This window comes from Aotus nancymaae, unplaced genomic scaffold (genome assembly GCF_030222135.1).
Source record: "Aotus nancymaae isolate 86718 unplaced genomic scaffold, 86718_ANA_hifiasm-v0.15.2.pri h1tg000058l, whole genome shotgun sequence".
In the NCBI taxonomy this organism is placed as follows: domain Eukaryota; kingdom Metazoa; phylum Chordata; class Mammalia; order Primates; family Aotidae; genus Aotus; species Aotus nancymaae.
Genome location: NW_026988472.1, coordinates 38466896 through 38486280, shown reverse-complemented (window position 1 = coordinate 38486280; position 19385 = coordinate 38466896).

The window sequence follows — 19385 nt, the reverse complement described above, 5'->3', positions numbered from 1 at the left end:
TCCTACAGCAGAGGGGCCTCTTAGAAGGAAAACTAAGAAACAGAAAGAAATAACTTCATCATCAACAAACTGGACATCCACTCAGAGACCCAATCTGAAAGTCAACAACTACAAAGACGACAGGTGGATAAATCCACAAAGATGGGAAGAAACCAGCGCAAAAAGGATGAAAACACCCAAAACCAGAACGCCGCTCCTCCTACAAGGGATCACAACTCCTCACCAGCAAGAGAACAAGGCTGGATGGAGAATGAGTCTGATGAATTGACAGAAACAGGCTTCAGAAGGTGGGTAATAACAAACTTCTCTGAGCTAAAAGAACATGTTCTAACCCAATGCAAAGAAACTAAGAACATTGAAAAAAGATATGACTAAATGCTAATGAGAATAAACAGCTTAGAGAGGAATATAAGTGAATTGATGGAGCTGAAAAACACAACACGAGAACTTCACAAAGCATACACAAGTTTGAACAGCCAAATTGACCAAGTAGAAGAAAGGATATCAGAGGTCAAAGATCAACTCAATGAAATAAAATGAGAAGGCAAGATTAGAGAAAAAAGGGTAAAAAGGAATGAACAAAGTCTCCAACAAACACGGGATTATGTGAAAAGACCTAATCTACATTTGATAGGTGTACCTGAATGTGACAGAGAGAATGAATCCAAGCTGGAAAATACTCTTCAGGATATTATCCAGGAAAACTTCCCCAACCTAGCAAGGAAGGTCAATATTCAAGTCCAGGAAATATAGAGAACACCACAAAGATATTCCTCAAGAAGAGCAACCCCAAGGCACATTATCGTCAGATTCACCAGGGTTGAAATGAAGGAGAAAATGCTAAGGGCAGCCAGAGAGAAAGGTCGGGTTACCCACAAAGGGAAGCCCATCAGACTCACAGCAGATCTCTCAGCAGAAACCCTACAAGCCAGAAGAGAGTGGGGGCCAATATTCAACATCCTTAAAGAAAGATCTTTCAACCCAGAATGTCATATCCAGTCAAGCTAAGCTTCATAAGTGAAGGAGAAATAAAATTCTTTATGAACAAGCAATTACTCAGAGATTCCATCACCACCAGGCCTGCTTTACAAGAGCTCCTGAAAGATGCACTAAACATAGAAAGGAACAACCAGTACCAGCCACTCCAAAAACATACCAAATGGTAAAGAGCATCAACACAATGAAGAAACTGCATCAACTAATGGACAAAAGAGCCAGCTATCATCAAAATGGCAGGATCAAATTAACACATAACAATATTAACCTTAAATGTAAATGGGCTAAATGCCCCAATCAAAAGACACAGACTGGGAAATTGGATAAAAAGCCAAAACCCATCAGTGTGCTGTATCCAGGAAACCCACCTCACATGCAAGGATACACAAAGGCTCAAAATAAAGGGATGGAGGAAGATTTACCAAGCAAATGGAGAGCAAAAAAAAGCAGGAGTTGCAATTCTCATCTCTGATAAAATAGACTTTAAAGCAACAAAGATTAAAAGAGACAAAGAAGGACGTTACATAATGGTAAAAGGATCAATGCAACAAGAAGAGCTAGTAATCCTAAATATATACGCACCCAATACAGGAGCACCCAGATACATAAAGCAAGTTCTTAATGACTTACAAAGAGACTTAGACTCCCACACAATAGTAGTGGGAGACTTTAACACCCCATTGTCAATATTACACAGATCAATGAGACAGAAAATTAACAAGGATATCCAGGATTTGAACTCAGACCTGGACCAAGCAATCCTAATAGACATTTACAGAACTCTCCACGCCAAATCCATAGAATATACATTCTTCTCAGCACCACATCACACCTACTCTAAAATTGACCACATAATTGGAAGTAAATCACCCTCAGCAAATGCAAAAGAATGGAAATCATAACTAACAGTCTTTCAGACCACAGTGCAATCAAAGTAGAACTCAGAATTCAGAAATTAACTCAGAACCGCACAGCTTTATGGAAATTGAACAACTGGCTCTTAAATGTTGACTGGATAAACAATGAAGTGAAGGCAGAAATAAAGATGTTCTTCAAAACCAATGAGAACGAAGACACAACATACCAGAATCTCTGGGACACATTTAAAGCAGTGTCTAGAGGAAAATATATAGCAATAAATGCCCATATGAGAAGCAAGGAAAGATCTAAAATTGATACCCTATAATCAAAATTGAAAGAGCTAGAGGAGCAAGGTTAAAAAAAAACTCAAAACCTAGCAGAAGACAAGAAATAACTAAGATCAGAGAAGAACTGAAGGAGATAGAGACACAAAAAACCCTTCAAAAAATCAGTAACTCTAGGAGCTGGTTTTTCAAAAAGATCAACAAAATAGACAGACTGCTAGCCAGATTAATAAAAAAGAAAAGAGAGAATAATCAAATAGATGCAATAAAAAATGATAAAGGGGATATCACCACAGATTCCACAGAAATACAAACCATCATCAGAGATTATTACAAACAACTCTATGCACATAAACTAGTAAACCTGGAAGAAATGGATAAATATCTGGATACCTGCATCCTCCCAAGCCTAAACCAGGAGGAGGTCGAAACCCTGAATACACCAATAACAAGGGCAGAAGCTGAGGCAGGAATTAAGAGCCTACCACCCAAAAAAGGCCCAGGTCCAAATGGGTTCACAGCTGAATTTTACCAGACATACAAAGAGGAACTGGTATCATTCCTTCTGAAACTATTCCAAACAATCCAAAAAGAGGGAATCCTTCCCAAATCATTTTATGAGACCAACGTCATCCTGATACCAAAACCTGGCAGAGACTCAGCAAGAAAAGAAAACTGCAGGCCAATATCCATGATGAACACAGATGCAAAAAATCTTCAATAAAAAAGTGGCAAACTGATTGCAACAGCACATCAAAAAGCTTATCCACCATGATCAAGTAGGCTTCATCCCGGGGATGCAAGGCTGGTTCAACATATGCAAGTCTATAAACGTAATTGACCACATAAACAGAACCAAAGACAAAAACCACATGATTATCTCAATTGATGCAGAGAAGGCCTTCGACAAAATTCAACAGCCTTTATGCTAAAAACCCTCAATAAACTAGGTATTGATGGAACATCTCAAAATAATAAAAGCTATTACGACAAACCCACAGCCAATATCATACTGAATGGGCAAAAACTGGAAGCATTCCCTTTGAAATCTGGCACTAGACAAGGATGCCCTCTCTCACCACTCCTATTCAATATAGTACTGGAAGTTCTAGCCAGAGCAATCAGGCAAGAAAAAGAAATAAAGGGTATTCAAATAGGAAAGGAGGAAGTCAAATTGTCTCTATTTGCGGACGGCATAATTGTATATTTCTAAGACCCCATCGTCTCAGCCCAAAATCTCCTTAAACTGATAAGCAACTTCAGCAAAGTCTCAGGACACAAAATCAATGTGCAAAAATCACAAGCATTCCTATGCACCAATAACAGACTTAAAGAGAGCCAAATCAAGAATGAACTGCCATTCACAATTGCTACAAAGAGAATAAAATACCTAGGAATACAACTAACAAAGAACGTAAAGGACCTCTTCAAGGAGAACTACAAACCACTGCTCAATGAAATAAGAGAGGACAGAAATAGATGGAGAAACATTCCATGCTCATGGTTAGGAAGAATTAATATTGTGAAAATGGCCATACTGCCCAAAGTAATTTACAGATTCAACGCTATCCCCATCAAGCTACCAATGACCTTCTTCACAGAATTGGAAAAAACCACCTTAAACTTCATATGGAACGAAAAGAGAGCCCACATAGCCAAGTCAATTCTAAGCAAAAAGAGCAAAGCTGGAGGCATCACACTACCGAACTTCAAACTATATACAAGCCCACAGTAATCAAAACAGCATGGTACCAGTACCAAAACAGAGATATAGACCAATGGAACAGAACAGAGGCCTTGGAGGCAACACCACACACCTACAACCATCTGATCTTTGACAAACCTGACAAAAACAAGCAATGCGGAAAGGATTCCCTGTTTAATAAACGGTGTTGGGAAAACTGGCTAGCTATGTGCAGAAAGCAGAAACTGGACCCCTTCCTGACACCTTACACTAAAATTAACTCCAGAGGCATTAAAGACTTAAACCTAAGACCTAACACCATAAAAACCCTAGAAGAAAATCTAGGCAAAACCATTCAGGACATAGGCATAGGCAAGGACTTCATGACCAAAACACCAAAAGCATTGGCAACAAAAGCCAAAATAGACAAATGGGACCTAATTGAACTCCAGAGCTTCTGCACAGCAAAAAAAAAAAAAACAAAACAAAAAACAAAGAAAACAAACAAACAAACAAACAAAAACAGTTATTAGAATGAATTGGCAACCAACAGAATGGGAAAAATTTTTTGCAATACCCATCTGACAAAGGGCTAATATCCAGAATCTACAAAGAACTGAAACAGATTTACAAGAAAAAAAACAAACAAGCCCATTCAGAAGTGGGTGAAGGATATGAACAGACACTTTACAAAAGAAGACATACATGAGGCCAACAAACATGAAAAAATGCTCATCATCGCTGGTCATTAGAGAAATGCAAATCAAAACTACATTGAGATACCATTTCATGCCAGTTAGAATGGCGATCATTAAAAAATCTGGAGACAACAGATGCTGGAGAGGATGTGGAGAAATAGGAACACTTTTACACTGTTGGTGGGAGTGTAAATTAATTCAACCAGTGTGGAAGACAGTGTGGTGATTCCTCAAGGATCTAGAAATAGAAATTCCATTTAACCCAACAACCCCATTACTGGGTATATATCCGAAGGATTATAAATTGTTCTACTATAAGGACACATGCACACGAATGTTCATTGCAGCACTGTTTACGATAGCAAAGACCTGGAACCAACCCAAATGCCCATCGATGATAGACTGGACAGGGAAAATGTGGCACATATACACCATGGAATACTATGCAGCCATAAAAAACGATGAGTTCGTGTCCTTTGTAGGGACATGGATGAACCTGGAAACCATCATTCTCAGCAAACTGACACAAGAACAGGAAATCAAACACCGTATGTTCTCACTCATAGGTGGGTGTTGAACAATGAGAACACATGGACACGGTGGGGAGCATCACACACTGGGGTCTGTCTGAGGGAAATAGGGGAGGGACAGTGGGGGTTGGGGAGTTGGGGAGAGACAGCATGGGGAGAAATGCCAGATATAGGTGATGGGGAGGAAGGCAGCACATCACACTGCCACGTGTGTACCTATGCAACAATCTTGTGTGTTCTTCACATGTACCCCAAAACCTAAAATGCAATAAAAAAAACAAAGAAACAGCCAAGAAGGTTGAAATCTGAGGGGATATGGGCAGATAATTAAATTTCCTTAAGGGATGGTGTCTACACTGGTTAACACCCAGTAAGGTGCCCTTCTTCTGGGCTCCTCCTTTGTTTGGTAATTATAACACCCCTGCTGATCTCTGTTACAGTATTTGTTATATCAACTGTATTCACTCATCTTCCCTACTATGTTCTCCAGACTGTGAGATCTTCTGCAACAGGGGCTGTGTTTTACTAATTTCCGATTCACTAGAGCTCAGCGTAATACATGGCACAAATCACATGGCAACCAATATTACTGAATGTATATTTATTTTTCCTCATAGCAACCTTGTGATATAGGCAGGTAAAGGCAGCTGCAGGTCCATGATACCTTATCCATAATTCCAAAACTAAAAATATTCCAAAGAACAAGATTTTTTTTTCCTGAAATGTGTGCCAAAAATCATTTGGTGACAAAATCTACCCCGGGCTGTTGTTAGGCTCATTTTTGGCTCATATAATGTGAACATTCATGTTTGTGACAGAAACATTTGGGTGTTTGATTATTGGGTGCTGCCCAGACCCCATTGGTAGTATGTGAAGAACATGGCATTTATGCCATATTACCTTTCTAAAATCTAAGAAATAAAAAATTATGAAGCAGGCCTTGCTGCAAGGCCCTGTTGCAATTTCTATTTTACAAGGGCAGAAACGTGTTCAACATAATGGTTAGAACTACTTTAGGAACTCAGGTTATTCTGACTCCTGGGACACTGTTCATTTCATTCTACCATCCTGGAAGTGGTAGGAAAATAGATGGATGGAATAAGGTTTCCTCTCTATTGGCCATTGAATCAATATCAGAGGCATAATTCTGAATAGTTGGAAATGATACTTTAACAAGGTAGCTAGCAAGAAGCCCAGGCTATAGCCCTGTCTCTAAGAACCAACCATTCTCTCCAACCTCAATCCCTGCTGATGGGTGGTTCTAGCCTTCATGTTAGTACTGTGTGACTACCTCCTTGGCCACAGAACCAGGAACAGGTCAATCTAAGTGTCTCTTGGAGATCTGAATTCAGACACAGAGACTTTAGCTGGTCAATGTTGGGCCTTGAAGCTGAGAAGTCATGTAAGCTGCATCTGGAGTGGCCATTTTTATCACATGCTCCCTAAGGCAGAGACAGCCAGCCCCTAGAGAGGGATTGAGAGCAGCATTAGCACAGAAAAAAGCAGAGTAAGGCCTATGTAACCTCAGAGAGCAGCCCTGGAGAGAGCAGCCTTCAGGCCTCTCAATTTCCTGTTTTAGGCCTCTTTGATGCCTGGCTGTGCTTATTGCCATTGAGTTCTGAGACATAACCTTGTATCTCTTTTTCCTTCAGCTAATTTGAGTGTATTTCTATTTTCTTGCAACTAGAAATGATAGAGCATTCTGGGTAGGGTAGAGGAAATTTGTTGGTAGTATGTCTTTTGCACCAGAGGCTGATTCCCCTACTCTACTACCAGTGGGTTGGGCCTAGACTTGGGGGATAGAAAAAGGCATTTGAACTCTAGTGTGTTTTGGATCAGGGAGGTTTGTGCAGTTGGACCTCCTGTGTTTCCCTCTAAATTGGCTTTAGGATAGGAAGTGAGGAGAGAACTATTTTCCTAAAAAGATATCCAGACAGCAATTGATAGTCTAGTACTTGAACAAAAAAATAAAAGGTTTGTTTTAGGGCATTCTTTTTTTAATTTTTAATTTTTGTGGGTACATAGTAGATATATATATTTATGAGGTACATGAGATACTTTGATACAGGCATGCAATAAGCAATAATCGCTTCATGGAAAATGGGGTATCCATCCCCTCAGCATTCATCCTTTGTGTTACAAACAATCCAATTGTACTCTTTCAGTTATTTAAAAATGTACAGTTTAACTATTATTGACTATAGTCACCTGTTATGTTATCAAATGCTAGATCTTCTTCATTCTTTCTATTTTTTGGGAACCCATTAACTATTCCTACTTCCCCTCCACCCCCAAATACCCTTTAGGGGCATTCTTAAAATCCATTGTTCTAACAAAAACAGCTATACCCACATGTAAATAATGTAACAGGAAGGAGAATGCTTCTCTGGAATGTGGTTGTTTCTATACAATCAATGGTTTAAGTTATTAAATTTTGCAAAATGAGCTCAAAAAGTTTACAGTATACAAAATGACCTAGAAAGTTACTGAATATGTATTAGGTTATTTTTCTCTGAGAAGATCCTGTGTTCTGATCCAAATATAGAAATTCATTTATAATTGATGCGAATGATAGACAAGAAATTAATTTTAAAAATTTGCCCTCGACATTCATCTGTACAGTCAAATTCCAAGTAATGTATGGGGCTATGGTATTGGTGATGGAAGTGTGAGGCACCGTTGGTTGAGGGTGCAGGGAAAAGAGATGTGCTTAGAGCATCTGTATGAGAAAGGCATGGGAATGGCTGGAATTAGGATCAATCTGGAAGTTAGCAGCCAAGGTGGAAGCAGTTGTCTGAGGCCAAGGGAATGCTTTTGAGTAAAACTGTTTCTTCATAGGAAGCCAAGTTGGGATAAGAGCATAACACATGTATGTTGTCTTTATTTGGGTTTGCTCAGAAGCAGATCCAGTGATGAGAATTTGAGTGTAAACAGTTTATGCAGGAGGTGACCAGGAAGCATTGGTAAGGAAGTAGGAAGTGAGACAGGGAAGGAAAGGAAGCCAATTGATATGGTTTGACTGTTTCCCCACCCAGATCTCAACTTGAATTGTATCTCCCAGAGTTCCCACGTGTTGTGGGAGGGACCCAGTAGGAGGTAATTCAATCATGAGGGCGAGTTTTTCCCCTGCTATTCTTGTGATACTGAATAAGTCTCATGAGATCTTGTGGTTTTATCAGGGGATACGGCTTTTGCTTCTTCCTTATAATCTCTTGATGCCACCATGTAAGAAGTACCTTTCACCTCTCGCCATGATTCTGAGGCCTCCCCAGCCTTGTGGAACTGTAAGTTCAATTAAACCTCTTTTTCTTCCCAGTCTTGGGTATGTCTTTATCAACAGTGTGAAAACAGACTAACACAGTACATTGGTACCAGTAGAGTGCGACATTGCTGAAAAGATACCTGAAAATGTGGAAGCAACTTAGGAAATGGGTAACAGGCAGAGATTGGAACAGTTTGGAGGGCTCAGAATAAAACAGGAAAATGTGGGAAAGTTTGGAACTTCCTAGAGATTTGTTGAGTGGCATTGCCCAAAATGCTGATAGTGATATGGACAATAAGGTCCAAGATGAGATGGTCTCAGATGGAGATGAGGAGTGGAGTAAAGATGATTCTTGTTATGTTTTAACAAAGAGACTGGTGGCATTTTGCTCCTGCCCTGGAGATTTGTGGAACTTTGAACTTGAGAAAGATGATTTAGGGTATCCAGCAGAAGAAATTTTTAAGGAGCAAAGCATTCAAGAGGTGACTTGGGTACTGTTAAAGGCATTCAGTTTTATAAGGAAAGCAGAGCATAAAAGTTTGGAAAAATTTGCAGCCTGACTATGTGATAAAAAAAACAACAACACATTTTCTGGGGAGAAGTTTAAGCCAGCTGCAGAAATTTGTATAAGCAACAAGGAGCCTAATGTTAATCCCCAAGATAGTGAGGAAAATGTCCCCAGGCCATGTCAGAGACCTTAATATCCAAGACCATGGGGGAAATGTCTCCCGGCCATGTCAGCCCCTCCTATCACAGGCCCAGAGGCCCAGGAGGAAAAAGTCATTTCATGAGCTGGATCCAGGGTTCCTGTGCTGTGTGCATCCTAGGGACTTGGTACCCTGGTCCCAGCCACTTCAGCCATGGCTGAAAGGGGCCAACATACAGCTTGGGCTGTGGCTTCAGAGGATGGAAGCCCCAAGCCTTGGCAGCTTCCACATGGTGTTGAGCCTGTGGGTGCACAGAAGTCAAGAATTGAGGTTTGGGAACCTCCACCTAGATTTCAGAAGATGTATGGAAGTGCCTGGATGTCCAGGCAAAAGTTTGCTGCTGGGGTGGGGCCCTCATGGAGAACCTCTGCTAGGGCAGTGCAGAAGGGAAATGTGGGGTCAGAGCCCCTACAGAGTCCCTACGGGGGTACTGCCTAGTGGAGCTGTGAGAAGAGGGCCACTGTCTTCCAGATCACAGAATGGTAGATCCACCAATGGCTTGCACTGTGCACCTGGAAGAGCCACAGACACTCAACACCAGTCTGTGAAAGCAGCCAGGAGGGAAGCTGTACCCTGCAAAGTCACAGGGGTAGAGGTGCCCAAGACCATGGGAACCCACCTCTTGCATCAGTGTGACCTGGATGTGAGACATGGAGTCAAAGGAGATCATTTTGGAGTTTTAAAATTTGACTGCCCCACTGGATTTTGAACCTGCATGGGCCCTGTGACTCCTTTGTTTTGGCCAATTTATCTCATTTGAAATGGCTGTATTTACCCAATACCTGTACCCACATCGTATATAGAAAATAACTAGCTTGCTTTTGATTTTACAGGCTCATAGGTGGAAGGGACTTGCCTTGTCTCAGATGAAACTTTGGGCTGTGGACTTTTGGGTTAATGCTGAAATGAGTTAAGACTTTAGGGGACTGCTGGAAAGGCATGGTTGGTTTTGAAATGTGAAGACATGAGATTTGGTGGGGGGCAGAGGCAGAAGGATATGGTTTGACTGTGTCCCCACCCAAATCTCAACTTAAATTGTATCTCCCAGAATTCCCATGTGTTGTGAGAGGGACTCATTGGGGTAATTGAATCACGGGGGCCAGTCTTTCCCATGCTATTCTTGTGATAGTGAATAAGTTTCACAAGATCTGATGGGTTTATCAGGGGTTTCCGCTTTTGTTTCTTTTGTTTTCTGTTGCTGCCACCATGTAAGAAATGCCTTTCACTTCCCACTGTGATTCCGAGGCCTTCCCAGCCATGTGGAACTGTAAGTCCAGTTAAACCTCTTTTTCTTCCCAGTCTCGAATACGTCTTTATCAGCAGCATGAAAACAGACTAATACACCAATATGGCAGGGATTATTAGCAGCAAACTGCTGTGAGCACTTGGGGCTTCTGGAGAACAGTAGGAGACAATGTAGAATATGCTTCATAGTCTACCAAAGAGGTAAGGGAGTTGGGGAATTTATCTACCAACTTCCATCAGCCATTGGTTAAGGGTTGTTTCTGGTTATGTTGAGGGGACGAGGTGTTAATTACCTACACACAGACTAAGAGGGCTCCAGTAGTCAGTCAAAGTCCCAGGCAGACAGCTACAGGTGCTTGTAGTTGAAAATTATTGAATCAGGATGTATAGGAATGGCATATTCCAAGGGGAAATAGGCAAGGCTCTGATAGCATCTGCTGTATACATATACATGATGGTCAGAGATGAGACAAGTAGAACCAAGAGAACACCAATCTCAAAGACAGCAGAGCCAAGATAGTTCAGGCAAATAATCAGAAACCACAAGGATGGTTCCTTATAGAAGATCATGGCCAAGCAAGCAGGGCAATAATTGTCAGAGCACTGGGTTAGGTGACAGGAGTTGTGGACCTGAGTTTCTTCTTTGTCACTTTCTATCTGCATGCCCCTGGCCAAATTACTGAACCCCTCTATATCTCAGCTTCCTCACAAGTAAAGTGGAAATAACATCTGCCTTACCTGCTTACAGACTGTAGAGAGTAACAGATGAAATAATTTATAGGAAGTTCTTGGCTCTTGTGTAACACCAAAGAATTGTCAAAAAGAATGAGATGATGAGGAACAAATTAGGAAGAAGTTTAACTCCAAAATAATTTTCTGTGTCCAGCTAAGGGGCTTCAGATTACTCATATGAAGGCAAATACCAGTGTTAGATGACCAACTGAGTTTGAACATTGCACATCTGCCTAAGGTAGAAAGTTTAGTTAGTAGACAAGATCTAGGAGCTCCTTCTGGCAGCAAGGTACTGATCTCTAGCACCATCCCTGAGACCAGCAAAGCTCATCATGTACAACACCATTTGACAGGTGACAGTAGTTACCTGGAAGAAAGGTGCTGGGCTGAAGTGAAAAATGAGGAATTTGGATTTTCACTTAAATTCTCCAAATTAATTACCCAGATTATATTTCTTAAACAAGCCATTAGCTAGATATGTGCTTTTCCATGAAGCATGGGTCAGACTTTCTCTGGCCAGAGGAGAGATGAGGGTAGGGCTAATCAGTCATACTTCCACATAAAATAATCCTTGAAGTGGCTCTTGCTGAGTATAATTGCTCCCGGTGCAAGTGTGAACTGTCACAAAGGGAAAATAATAGAGTTGTCTCAGCATCTTGAGGATGGCAGCCATTTTCACCAGGATGTCTAATGTTCTTTGCCTCATGGGATCTTGATAATGGTATAATTTTCAGCAAACACTATTTAATGGAAGGCTTTTTGTGAGGGTTTTGTAAAATGTAAAGGCTTGACTTGCTGGTTCAGCCCATACACTGAAATTTTCCAAATGTAGTGCAATATAGTGCTATTAAGAAAACCAGTGAATGAACTAATAAGGGAGGATGTTGCCTGTGATAACAGAGAGAATGCAACAACACAGTTTTGTTAGAGTTAAGTAAGATAAAAATATCATACTGGGACCATCTGGGAAGCCCCTAATTCTGGGAACAAGAAGGACATAGCTAGTATTTTACAAATAATCTCTTTAAACAGAATTTTCCCCATTTTAGCATATTTTTCTCTCACCTTATGCAAGTCTTTTACACCTCACTTTCTATTTGCCCATTATTATTTTTTCCATTACTTACCAATTTCCCCCATTAAATTACTGATTGTTGAATAATCATTGATATTTGGTGTACTTTGAAAAAGACAAGAAGAAGGTGCTGGAGTTTGCCAAATGATGATGCACCAACTCATTGTAATCAAAAGCCAGCACCAGGCATCTATGCTGAGTTTATGAGAGATTTAGGCTTCCAAACACGATTTTGTCTGGCTGAAAACCAGCCTTTTCTGTTCTTTAGCACTGCCTATACTCATCCCAGAGCACAGAGAAGCAAATCTGTGTTGATTTATACAGATTTCCAGAGTTCCTGTCAACCAAATCTACCTTATTTTAAGCTCCTTCCTACTCTACTTTCACAATTGGGTACCTATGGGAATGCTTGGGTTTAGCAAACTCACTTACAGCCCCTCCTTATGGCCCTTCTATAAATATGTGGAAGGACCCTATGCTACCCCTTCATTTCTGTTAGCATAGTCATTGCTTCCCATCACCAGAGTAGTTTTCGTGGAGTTTTTTTCCCCTCTTCACATTAAATAATTTATCCTTCCTCCAAAGATTTTAGCTAGCTGCTCCTTTTTATTTGTGGGGCTTCTCTCTGAAGATGCATCAACTTCTTCAGAACCCTCTTGTTAATTTATTTGGCTAGAAAATCAGTAGTTTAGGAGAAAACAATGATTGTGGATACAATGAGAATATTGTGTGCCTCTCTGACTGCACTCTCTAGAGGTTTGACATTGCTGGAGTCTGCAGTTACTAAAACAAACTCCATGAGGCCATGTTCCTTCATCTGTCCCCTGCCTCAGTCTCCAGTCTGATCTATTGCTATAGTCCTCTTTGCTCTCTATTTGTCAGCTTATTGAACTATCTTTAGTGTCCTGAATTTTCCATAGCCTTTGTTTTAGTTCTGTTGTGAACAGTAGAACCCACTTGTACCAGTTAGGGTAATGTTAGTTGCTATAACAGATAAATCCCAACATCTGCATGGCTTTAACACAATACAAACCCATATATCACTCCCATGAAGCCTGTCTTAGTTCATTTGTGCTGCTATAACAGAATATCTAAGACTGGGTAGTTGATGAACACCAGAAATTATTTTCTCACAGATCTGGAGGCTGGGAAGTCCAAGATCAAGGTACCAGCGTCTGATGAGGTCCTCCTTGCTGTGTCCTCACATGGCAGAAAGCAGAAGGACAAAAAGGGATTAATGTTGTATCCTCACATGGCAGAAGAGCAGAAGAGAGTGAACCCACTTCCCAAATCCCTTTTTAAAATGGCATTGATCTATTTAAGAGGACAGAGCCCTCATGATTTAAACACCTCCCAAAAGGCCCCACCTCCTAACATTGTTGCACTGGGGATTCAGTTTCCAATACATGAATTTTGGGGACATATTCAGACCATAGAAAGCTCAAAATGGGTGTTCTTGATTCATAGATGGCCTTCCAAGTGGCCACTCAGGACCCAGGTTCCTTCTCTCTTATGGCTTTGTGCATCAGCATTCTCTGCATTCAGCTGGAAAAGGTGAAAGAAGCTACAGGATAATGCCTGAGAGGCTTTGATGGGCTGGACCTGGAAGTAATGCATCACTTTCACTCATGTTCATTGTCCAAACTCAAATACTTGGCAACGGCCAACTGCAAGAGAGGCTGGGAAACGTAATCCTGTTTTCTGCCAGGAAGAAGAGATTTGGTGAGTCACTAGTCAGGCTCTACCCTACCACTCTAGCTAGTTTTGTCCCGTGATAATTTATTACAAAGAATTCAGACCGGGCGTGGTGGCTCATGCTTATAATCCCAGCACTTTGGGAGGCTGAGGCCGATAGATCACCTGAGGTCAGGAGTTTGAGACCAATCTGGCCAAAATGGTGAAACCCTGTCTCTACTAAAAATATGAAAATTAGCTGGGTGTGGTGGTACATGCTTGTAGTCTCAGCTACTTGGGAGGCTGAGGCAGGAGAATCTGCTTGAACCCAGGAGGCGGAGGTTGCAGTGAGCCGAGATTGTGCCACTGCACTCCAGCCTGGGCGATAGAGCAAGACTCAAACAACGACAACAAAAAAAAGAATTTGATGTCTCAGGAAACACGGGGAGGGTCGAATAATCTCACTTGGAGGCTATACAGCTAGGAATAATACCTTAGTTACATCACTTGTCTGCTCTGGTTGAGGTCTTGCTGGGTACAGTCACCATGTAGCCTCATAACATGGCAGAACTGCATCGAATGCTATGGCCAGCACTGCTCAATGCCTTTCTGTCACATCTGCCACACTCACCTAAACAATGATTCTATGTAATGCCTACTTTCTCATGCAGCTGTCTTCTGAATGAAAGTTGCAGGTGGGTGCATGTGATTGGCTGAGCTTAGGAAAAACACCTGTGCCCAAGCTGTGAGGGAGGGTGGAGAAGCGTGTGGGTTTCCACCTCTGGGATGTGGGAACCTAAGGTGGGAATTCCCCAAATATAAGAGAGTTGTTCAAAAGATGCTGGGCAGAGCAAATGTCCACTATGGTCTTATTTTGGGTTCCCTTGAAAGCAGACCCTGAAACAAGGACTTGGTAGCTTGAGAAATGATCCCAGGAAGTAGGGATGAGGGAGTTGTGTGAGTGAGATAGGGAAGCAGGAATAACCAATCAAATGTGCTTTAATGAGCTAGTTGTCCCGGTGGTAAACTGGAGCTCAATGTGTAGAATACACCTTGGAAATGTCTCCCCATTGTTGGGGGACACAGGAGCATTTATCTACTCTCATTATCCATTTGTTGAGAGTTTTCTCTGGGACAATAACTTCATCCCCCACCCCAACTGTGCTTCTGGACTGCTCTGCATGAGGAATCAACATTGGAAAAAGCTTTAGTGAAAGTCCCGAGGCAAATAAAGAAAAGCTGAGAGACATAGAAGATCATGAGATGGGACACTAGGATGCTTGTAGTCTGCTGGCAACTGTCCACACAGCTGCAATGGAAAGCAGAAGTGGGCTGAGGGGTTCCACCTCCTTTCAGTTAATTCTGTGTATCATTAGCTAATGAAAGTGCTGCTGTAGTCATACTATCCTTCTGTTCAAAAACTTGCAAAGCTCATGTCTGACATTCAAAGTCCTCTTAGGCCTGGCCCTGCAGACTTTTCTAGCCTTTTCTCCTGTGGCCAGTATATGAAAGTACAGCATGGTGCTCCTAGAATTTGATGATATTTCTGAAGCAACCCAGAAAAGCAGAAGTGTTCCTGAAATCTGAACAAAAGGCTGGTGTCAAATAAGGGTATCTGGACTTTGGAGGGTGACAACCAAGTCTGCAGATGCTGCCCCAGGAGAGGGAACTTTCCTATTCCCTCTTCTACTTCCTGTTGCAACCAATAATGGCTCTTCCTACCATTAAAAAAAAAGGGGGTATCTGCCATGGATACATGAGTTTAGTACACTTCAGTGAGACCACCCCTAGGAGACCATCCCACACCCTCTCTTTCTCTGGAAGCATAAAATGAAATCTGGATGACTTAAGTGGGAAAAAATTTCATAAAAAGGTTTTGGGTAGCTCATAGTGTTGCCAGGATGGCTGGAAACTAGCTCACATATTAGCTGATGTGGTCAAAACTTCACTAAAAGTCACATCTCAATGTGGCACTCCTGCTTCCAGTGAACACTGGATGCCACGCTTGTGTCACCACACCAGTAGAGTTGGACAGTGGATGCTATCCCCTCTGCCCTGGAATCTTGATGTGGCTGCCATTGCTGTCAATGCTGTTGCCACCAACACCAAGATGGATTCTCCACTGTCCCAGCTTTTGTTTTTTGCTAGTTCCCAAGTTTAGTCTGGGAAGGGTGTGTGCAATTGTTGGAATGGTATCATACTGGCAAGGAATGTGAAATAGTCAGTGTAGTAAGACGTTATCCACCTCGAGGCATCTTTTCCCCATGGCCAAACTTCTTGCTTTCAAAAAAATTAATTGCACAACTTGGTCTGCATACTGCCAGATGATCTCTAAGGTCCTTTTTGCATCTGATTGTCTGTGATTTGCTCATTTTCTATGGCTAACTACTTTTTCAGTGTGGGATTTATTCTTCAGGGGCAAGGTTATTACAAAAAATATGGACATCTTTCTTGGCTCATTTACTTCTCAATTTCATGCTACCAATTTTTGTTTCAAACTAGAATGGAAGGGCAGAATCCACATTTCTTCAGAGCAGCAGACTGCATTAACTTAATGTCTTTGTATTTTGAGACAGCCAAAGGGCTGTGACAAAGCTATTTAGTTGTGTTTATTCCCATAATTATGCTGGTCTTAGAAAGGTGGGTGTGATTTCTCAGGCACTCTATTACAGTTGGGAATATGAAGCTGCCTTTCAAAATTGCTAAAAGCACCTCAGTGCATCTGCAGTACGATAATACTAATCCTAGCCTGACATAAATGCTAGTTTTATGGCTGCACACGCAGGAAAAGTTATATTTTAGCCTGAAGAAAATGCCAGTGTTCAGATAGTTATGACTTTATTTTGTCTGTTGGTCTGTAATAATCATGTTTAATTTTGACACATTCAGTTAGAAATATGAAACCCTAAATGCTTTGTTACAGTAAAAGAACTTGGAGCTGAACTAAAATTTCAGTAATTTGTGGAAGAATTGTGTAATCTACTGGGGAAAATTTAGTCTTGTACACATTGTCACTTAATTATATCAAAGTGTAAATCACTGGTCATATTTCGATTAGGTCTGAAATGGAAGATAAAATAATAGAATTCTGAAATCTTGGATTTGGTAAGAATTGTTTTTTTTTTTTTTTAAAGAGAAAGAGAGAGAGAGAATAGGAAGGAGGAAAAAGGAAGAGAAAGAGAGAGAGAGAATGGGGAGGAGGGAGAAGGAAAAGAAAGAGGGAGAGAGAATGGGAGTATTGCTTTCTTGCCCAGGCTAGAATGCAATTTAGTAATGGGTATTGAAAACCTCTTTTATACTGATAATTATACTTAATGATGTAGTCGGGAAGGAATAAGGGAAGAAGATAACAAACAAACAGCCAACCAATATTTAATTTAAACCTATGAAATGCTATGCGATTACTGAGGAGTGATTTACTTCCAATTATATAGTCACCTTTGGAATAGGTGTGAGGTGGTAATGTATGTTTTGTGTATTTGAAGTGGAGAGTTCTATAAATGTTTATTAAGTTTACTTGTTCCGGGTCTGAGTTCAAGTTCTGAATATCCTTGTTAATTTTCTATCTCATTGATCTATAGAATCGTTAGCTCTTCTTGTTGCATTGATCCTTTTGCCATTATGTAATGTCATTCCTTGCCTCTTTTGATCTTTGTTGCTTTAAAGTCTACTTTATCAGAGGCGAGAATTGCATCTCCTGCTTTTTGTTTATTTGTTTATTTTTACTCTCTGTTTGATTGGTAAATCTTCCTCCTTCTCTCTGAGTCTTTGTGTATTGTTGCATGTAAGATGGGCCCGGATGCGGCATACCGATGGGTTTTGGCTTTTTATCCAATTAAAATATATATAAGTTTAATACCGGCGTTTGATGCTAGCTGGCTGTTTTGCCCATTAGTTGATGTAAATTTTTTATTGTGTTAAAGTTCTTTGCTTTTTGATATATTTTTGGAAAGGCTGATATTGGTTGTTCCTTTATATGTATAGTGCTTCTTTCAGAAGCTCTTGTAAAGCAGGCCTGGTGGTGGTGAACTCTCTAAGTACTTGTTTGTTCGCAAAAGATTTAATTTTTCCTTCGCTCATAAAGCTTAGTTTGGCTGGATAGGAAATTCTGGGTTGAAAGTTCTTTTCTTTAAGGATGTTAAATATTGGTCCCCACTCTTTTCTGGCTTGTAGGGTTTCTGCTGAGAGATCTGCTGTAAGTCTGATAGGTTTCCCTTTATGGGTAACCTGACCTTTCTCTCTGGCTGCCCTTAGTATTTTCTCCTTCATTTCAACCCTAATAAATCTGGCAATTATGTGCCTTGGGGTTGGTCTTCTTGAAGAATATCTTTGTGGTGTTCTCTGTATTACCTGGAGTTGAATATTACCCTGCCTTGCCAGGTTGGGAAAATTTTCCTGAATGATATCCTGAAGAGTTTTTTCCAACTTGGATTCATTCTCTTCATCACATTCAGGTACACCTATCAAACGTAAATTAGGTCTTTTCACATAGTCCCATATTTCCTGGAGACTTTGCTCATTCCTTTTCATCCTTTTTTCTGCATTCTTGTCTTCTCGTTTCATTTCACTGAGCTGGTCCTCGACTTCTGATATCCTTCCTTCTGCTTGATCAATTCGACTGTTTAAACTTGTGCATGCTTCGCGAAGTTCTCGTGTTGTGTTTTTCAGCTCCATCAATTCACTTATATTCTTCTCTAAATTGTCCATTCTCGTTAACATTTCGTCAAACCTTTTTTCAAGGTTCTTAGTTTCTTTGCATTGGGTTAGAACAAGTTCTTTTAATTCACAGAAGTTTCTTATCACCCACGTTTTGAAACCTGCTTCTGTTATTGGAACACACGTGTAATCTATTAAGCCTTGTTCCGTTACTGATGAGGAATTGCAATCCCCTGTAGAGGGAGAGGCATTCTGATTTTGAGTATTCTCTACCTTTTTACGCTGGTTTCTTCCCTTCATTATATATTTGTCCGTCTGTCGTCTTTATAATTACCGACTTTCTAACTGGGTCTCTGACGTCCAACTTGTTGATTCCCTGCGCCGAAATCTGAGCAATCCACTGAGCCGGCCAAAACAGCGGTGTTAAGATTGATGGTGCTTTTCTGCCCAGGAATCTCCGGACTCTGCACCAAGAACTGGCGTGCTAAGGCACCAGCAAAACCGCCACTCCGGCCACAAGAGTCGCCCTGGCGACCCGTGGAGCTCCTCCACTGGGAATCTCCTGGTCCGTGAGCAACTAATATTCGTCTGAAAGTGTGGCGTCCTCTCATTCTTTGCGCTTTCACTGGGAGGTACGTGCCCGAGCTGCTAATCATCAGCCATCTTGGATCTCTCTAAGAATTGTTAATATGCATTTTGTCCTGTGTTTCATGGAATTATTTTTAGGTATTCTGTGGAAAAAAAAAGGTGGTTCTGAGGTCAAAGAAGTATAAGGAATGCTGCATTCTATACCTCTTGTGTGGAGATTCCCAACATGTTAATACTTCAAAGGCACCGAAAAGGCCTGCAGTAAAGAAGCCTGGTTACTTTTGTAGCATGCTTCTTAAATTTGACCACAAAATTTGTCTTTTGTTTATTTATTTATTTTTTACAAAAACCTGTTGACATATGAGACAATCAAAGGTTCCATTCAGTTTGGAA